The sequence below is a fragment of the Papio anubis genome, unplaced genomic scaffold (genome assembly GCF_008728515.1).
Source record: "Papio anubis isolate 15944 unplaced genomic scaffold, Panubis1.0 scaffold2038, whole genome shotgun sequence".
Lineage (NCBI taxonomy): Eukaryota > Metazoa > Chordata > Mammalia > Primates > Cercopithecidae > Papio > Papio anubis.
Genome location: NW_022162064.1, coordinates 1,307 through 8,277, shown reverse-complemented (window position 1 = coordinate 8,277; position 6,971 = coordinate 1,307). Strand labels below are relative to the sequence as shown.

Below are 6,971 nucleotides of genomic sequence, written 5' to 3'. Positions count from 1 at the left end.
TGGTCGTACCTTTCAGTCTTCCTAATTTTCTCTAATATTGCCCAATTTTCTTTTTCAGTTCCTTCATCCTCCACCTGTTTCCCACTCATAGGCTCTTCTTTCATCTCATAGTGATCTAAGTCTTCTACATCCTGCAAAAAGAAGAGAAATATTAGGTTATTCAACCGATATTTCTTCAGCAGTTTCTTATGCCAAAAGTTCAATTATTCTTGACTCAATGGGGAACAAGAAACAGAATATATCTATCCTATGGGGAGAGAGAAAAAGCCCCACATTCCATTCAAGAGGCTCCCACCTTTTATATCCTGTATTTTCTTTAAAAGCTAGACTCTGGGTAAAGCAGATTTAAAAGCTTTACAAAGTCACAACTAGTATGAAATAGACCATCATTAATTTATTTACTTCTGTAACTTCTCTTCTCTTATTTTTTTGAAGATAGAGTCTCACTCTGTCACTCAGGCAGGAGTATAGTGGGGTAATCTCTGCTCACTGTAACCTCTGCCTCCCAGGTTCAAGTGATTCTCATGCCTCAGTCTCCTGGGTAGCTGGGATTACAGATGTACACCACCACGCCCAGCTAATTTCTTTGTATTTTGAGGAGAGACAGGGTTTTCACCATGTTGGCCAGGATGGTCTCAAACTTCTGACATCAAGTGATCTGCCCACCTCAGCCTCCCAAAGTGCTGGGATTACCAGCATGAGACACCATGCCCGGCCAAGCCATGGTTTGTCTCTCTTAAGAGGAACCTTTGGAACAGTTTGGCAGCGAGTGAAAATCAGAACATAACTATTCTGGTTTGTTCAGAAACTCGACTTCTAAATTGTATTAGAAAAGCTAGTCTAAGATATAGCCTGGGGTAGGCAGGGATACCTATTCAACCTTGCAACCACAAAAACAAAACTTTACAAAATCTGCATGTGCAAAAATATATAAAACAGTTAACTCAAGTCCATGAAATATTAAGAGGCCACTGAATTACCAATACAGCATAATTTCTCCTGTATTGAAAAACTTTGAAATGAAAAATGGAATACACAAAGGAATAGAAAGAATTTCGATTATGCTGAAATAAGCACAGAAAAAGACCAGAAGAACTATATTGAAATACACTAATTAATTTAGTTATTATTCTGGAGAGATTTAAAAGCTTCCCTCAATTTCCAGGTTTATGGTTTTATGTAGGAAGCATCTATTGATGTTAACAACTTAAAAGTAAGTTAAAAAAAGCATTTGATTCCCTCAGGTGTTCTGTGAGGCTAAAATAGAAGGATCAAGCAACAGAGCTGAGGCTGCAGTGTTATGATCACGCTTTACCGCACTCCAGCCTGGGTGACAGCTGAATTTTATCTCAAAAAGCTAAGAAATACGCAGCACTGAATAACACCCCTGCAGAACAAAATCTTTATTCACATCATTCTGCTCCCTCCTTTCCCATACTATCTGTTCTTACATATATACAAATATATGCAGAATTGTTTAAATCCCAACTTTTTCAATTATATATTTATCAATTGCCAAAATCTCTAAAGGAATAGTTTATATTTATCTCGATTTTTCCCCCAAGCTGGCTAATTACCTGATTTCTATGCCAGATTACTGACTACCTCCACTCAAACTCTGCCCATGACTCTATACTTCATGGAGCTCCCTTCTCCTGTGTGCACCTTTCAGCTCTGATCTTCCATCCTATGCTTGTTTTCCCCACAGTGCTCACAAATGCTTTTGGCCTGTATTTCCTCCTGTGTCTTTGACCTCAGTCATGTTCCCATCCACAAAACTTCTCCACCTAAGTATTAGTCAGCACATCCCAAACAGAATTCAACATATCTTTCTAAAACAATATTATCAGCACACGATTCCCTGCTTAAGGCCTTCTTATCAACAAACACAACAAATAGAAATGTTCCATTCTCACATTCAAGACTTTCAACCATCTTCCTTTTCTGGACAATCTTGCTTTCCATGACTTCAACACATCAACTTTCCTTCTCAAAAGTAAAGCATCCAATACACTCAAACACACCATGTCCAAAATTGCTCTGGGCCTGTTCCCATATTATTTTGGGAGCCTAGAATATCTGCTTTTCACCTGGCCTAATCTGACATCTCCAAAGTTCAGTCTCCTACCTTTGTAGATTTCCCTCAAAGGGGCAGTTCCTTGTTTATTAACTTGTGTAGGGGAAATGAAACGGTTCATGAACCTTAGTACAATGGATGTCTGACCCATGGAAAAGGTTTAATGTTTCCACGAAGTTTATTCCACCTAAACTAAACTGCATAAAAAATGTTAAAACAAACTCTCCTTCAATTGGACAATTTTAAAGCATTTTACTCCCAGACTCATAAAACAAGCCCCACAGTCACAGTGGCACACACCTGTAATCCCAGGATTTTGGGAGGCTGAGGTAGGACCACTGAGGCCAGGAGTTCAAGACCAGCCTGGGCAACAGAGCGAGACTCAAACTCTACAAAAAGTAAAAAGAAATTGCATGGAAACATTTAAAATTATACTCATGACTGACAACTGGCCTAGGCTCAATGTCTTTGGAATTTCACACCAATTTATATTGTTTGAGGAATTCACTTCAAAATTCAAGTATACAATGTGATGATATGCAGAGGTAGGACTTTAAGAGGTTATAAGGCTGGGTGACGGTACCCCTCCCTTCTTCATGGGATTAAGGCCCTATGAATGAGGCTCACAGGTTGGACTAGCTGCCCTTCTGCCTTGCCACCGTGTGAGGATGCAACAAGAAGGCCCCTGAGACACCAAACAAGCTGACATTTTCATCTTGGGATTTCAGACTCCAGAACCGTCGAAAAGAAAGGACTGTTCTTTATAACTACTTCCACTCTCTTATTTTGTTAAACAATATAAACAGACTAAGACAAATTTTTGAATGAGCTTTCAACAAGAGACAGTTTCACTACTTCTGGCAAGTAGTCCATAAAGTATGTTCAATTCCCCTTTTATGTAAGCATAAAATTTTTTAAACTCAGTAGTTTCTTCCAAAAGTAACCAAATACATGTTAAGTACTGATTAGTGTATAACATATAATTTTAGCTTAAAAGTGGCGAGCTTTTCTTTCCAAAATCAAATCCAAGAATTCAGATAAATGTTTGGTTGAAAGGCATATCATGAGTTAGAGGTAAAGCCAGAATTTATAAATAAATTAAATTGCATTCAAACATATGCTTTCAATTATTCCACATTAGTAGTTATTTATAAAGAGATAGAGAATTACTCAAACGTTCAAAACTGAAAGAGATGAGTTTTTTCTTTTTTTTTGAGACAGAGTGTCACTCTTTGTCACTCCAGACAGGAGTGCAGTGGCACGATCTCGGCCTCAATGCAACCTCCCCATCCCGGGTTCAAGCCATTCTCCTGCCCAGCCTCCTGAGTAGCTGAGGATTGCAGATACCCACCACCATGCCCAGCTAATTTTTTTGTACTTTTTAGTAGAGAGAGCTGTCACTTGGCTAGGCTGTCTGGAAACTTCTGACCTCAGCTGATCTGGCCCCCTGGCCTCCCATAGTGCTGGGGTTACAGGCATGAGCCACCTGGCCTGGCCAAAATGTTCTTCTTATATAATATACCTACTTCAGCCATCTCTTTCTTCCCTCTCTTCTTTGAAGTCACTTCTTTCAGGTCCCATCTTTAAAACAGAGAAAGAATCTTCCAGGGCTACACAGAACAAATATATACTTTTATTAGAAGACTGGTGTCATAGCTTTAGGGACAAACCCCAACCATCTGTCACTGCAGTCCCACTACCAGAGAGCTTATTAAAATTAAAAAATGTGCATTTGGAAACCTTTTTATTTATATGGCTATGTGCATAAGATCAAAGGCTTACTTTGTTTAAAATAAATGTCCCAAAACTATCATCTCTCAAACAGCTACTCTTTTGTAACTTTGAAAAGCCTGAATCATTACATAAATCTAATTTTATTTTAAAAGGTCAGATGTGTTACCTATAGTAGACATTCTAAATTAAGAATTATGAAATGATTTACCACTCACTATAAAGCAAATTTCTTTTTAAAAGCATGTTATTTACTGTCAAATAATTACAAGACATAATTTGCACAATTAACACAAATTACAATTATCAAGTTCAGAAATGAATGTAATGAATTTTAGGAAGGGTCTTCATACCCAGTTTGGGCAAAGTTCAAAAGATAAGCTTCCTGGTTAGGACATAGTATATAAATGCATCTTTAACCTTTAAGGCCAGTTCAGGTTAGAATCCAGAGTATGTAAAAGATCAAGAAACTAGGATCCAGAGATCAAGAACAACAAAGGTCTTAGCAGTATCTAAGCAGTAGCTTCCAAAGTGGAATTCACCCCTTCTTCATTTCCCTAAATTGTTATATTCCAAATCCAACTATTTTGGGTATCTAAAGAATATATACCCAGCCTCAAAGTCCCAAAGAATCTGGTTGCATCAATGGTTGAAAGAGCATTTTTCAAATGCTAATTTCAAAGCCTACCCAAAGAATCTGTTTTGAAAGGCTCTCTGAGGTGATTCTCACATGCATCTGGGTCTGTCACCACTACCCCATTTACTATCCTTCATTCTACACATGAGAAAGCTGAGCCTCTTACTCCTCAAAAAGGGGAAGTAATTTAATCAAAACAAAAAATGAGTTAGCCAGGAAACTTCTAAGATTAATTTCATTTCAAGATGTGACTTGGTCCTCTTTCTAAAACCCTAATTGAAATGATAGAATTTTATAAAGCCGCAGCAAAACAACAAATACAAAAGAATAATTCTTAGTGAACCAAAACTATAAGGACATGCTGGAAACACAAAGCAGATGGTGCATCAGGGATCAAGGGTCTCAAGAAAGCCACAAACCCAATCCAAAAATGGAGGGGCTTACTCTGTTGGAAGAATCATACATTCTTCAATCAGACTTGTCCCAACTATAGTTGGTAAGGATCACTCTGCTAATAGGAAGCCTATCTTGAAGGTCTCTTACTATGACTGTCAAAACCAGAGAGAAAAGACAGAATGTTTTTTAATATAACTCAATGCAGCAGCAAAATCTTATAACAGACTCTGCCTCTTCATTTTTGCTCAATATCTGGAAAGCTCACCGGCCAGCACCTCCCCATCCTCATGCCACAGGAAGAGCACAGGTCTGCAAACCAGGATGGGGAGGTAACAGCAGAAAAGAGTGACAATTCTGAAGACACTCATAACTACTCATACTGATCAAAGGTATACCTCATGTATAAATGAACAGATAACCATGTATCATCAGAGAGTTGAAGAAAATTATCAACCTGCAAGGAAAGTGCCAAGTCAAAGAAGCACAAATGACCTGAAGCACTGCTAATGAAGGAAATAAACAGAATTTTAAAATCTAATTGGAATCTTTAGCAGTAATTGAGAAGATACTGTATCCACAAAATACAAAACAGATTACTATGTAAAAGACAATTCTAGGAGGTAAAAATAAGACCCCCAAATCAAAAAATGAAAAAAAAAAAAAACCACTTGTAGAAGGGCCAGAGTACAATGGACTTGACTCAGCAAAGCATTTAAGGTGACTCATGTCTGTAATCCCAGCACTTTGAGAGGTTGAGGTGGGTGGATCATGAGGTCAGGAGATCGAGACCATCCTGGTTAATGTGGTAAAACCCTGTCTCTACTAAAAGTACAAAAAATTAGCCAGGCATGGTGGCACATGCCTGTAGCCCCAGCTACTCAGGAGGCTGAGGCAGGAGTATCACTTGAACGTGAGAGGTAGAGGTTGCTGTGAGCCAAGATCGCACCACTGCACTCCAGCCTGGGTGACAGAATGAGACTCCATCTCAAAAAAAAAAAAAAAAAAAAAAAAAAAAAGGAAAACCCCCACACTTTACAGTTACACAGAAAATCATACTAACGATCAGAAAGAACTAAGAATCAGATAGGCATCAGAGTTTTCATCTATAACAATAAATATCAGAACATAAAAGTGTAAAGACCTGGAAAGAAAGTCAATCATGACCTCAGAATTCTATATCTAACTCCCTCAAGACAGGAAGCCTATCTGTGTATGTTTGCCTCCAGATTCTCCACACTGATATGGATGGAGTACTTTATACAGAGTCAGATATTTGTTGAACAAATGATAGCAGACAGTAAGTTCATGGAACACACTCCATACACATCCCCACAAACCCTTTCTAGGGGGAAAAAAACCCAGGATATTATTCAGGGATATACTTGAGGGGCAGGGAGCAGGAGACATAATACAAGAAGTAGCAATAAGCAAAGACAACAGTAACACCAATAGTGAAGTGTAAATGATTGCTAATAATCTAGCTGAAAGGTCACGGGCCATATTCTCTGACCATACTGATGCACTAAAAATAACTCAAAAGCCACCTGAAAATGCTTTTTAATTTTTTTTTTCTAGATAACTCTTGGGTAAAAGAAGAAATTGATCCTCATGCCTCAGTCATCCAACTCCTAAGCATGTGCCCCAGAAAAATGCTGGCACAGGGGTACCATGAAATATAGACAAGAATGATCACAGCAGCATTCGTTGTTCCTAATAACACTGGAAACAATCCATGTGTCTGTATCTAGCCAAGGGGATAAATGGTATGGTGTATTCAAACAATGGAGTAAATACAGCAAAGCAAAAGAACGATAGCTACGCACAATAGGAACAAATTTCACACACAATATTGAGCACAACAAAGGTATGAAAAAATACATATAGCATGATTTTCAAAAGTTTAAACAATAGGCAACACTACACTGTATTCTTCAAGGATGCATACGTGAGTGATAACACTAGAGAAACATAAGTTTTCTGTAGTGCAAGCAATGTGCCTTTTCTTCTTCACCTCAGTGCTGGCTAGGTGTTGGTTCTCTAACTACATGTTACAATAAGCTTATGTTTTACATAGTTTCAATACATGTCATATCTCACAATAAAAAGGTTTTTTTTTTTGGTGGGGGCAGA

At 38.2% G+C, this 6,971-nt stretch overlaps 1 long non-coding RNA gene across 1 annotated transcript; it reads right to left on the bottom strand.

Annotated features, from left to right (window-relative positions):
* Window positions 1-10: 10 nt before the first annotated feature.
* On the bottom strand, window positions 11-3,647 carry LOC101016451. The gene is made up of 2 exons (XR_004181361.1): window positions 3,604-3,647; window positions 11-131 (listed from the first exon to the last, which is right to left on the bottom strand). It is a non-coding gene; the product is annotated as an uncharacterized LOC101016451 (long non-coding RNA).
* Window positions 3,648-6,971: the final 3,324 nt, after the last annotated feature.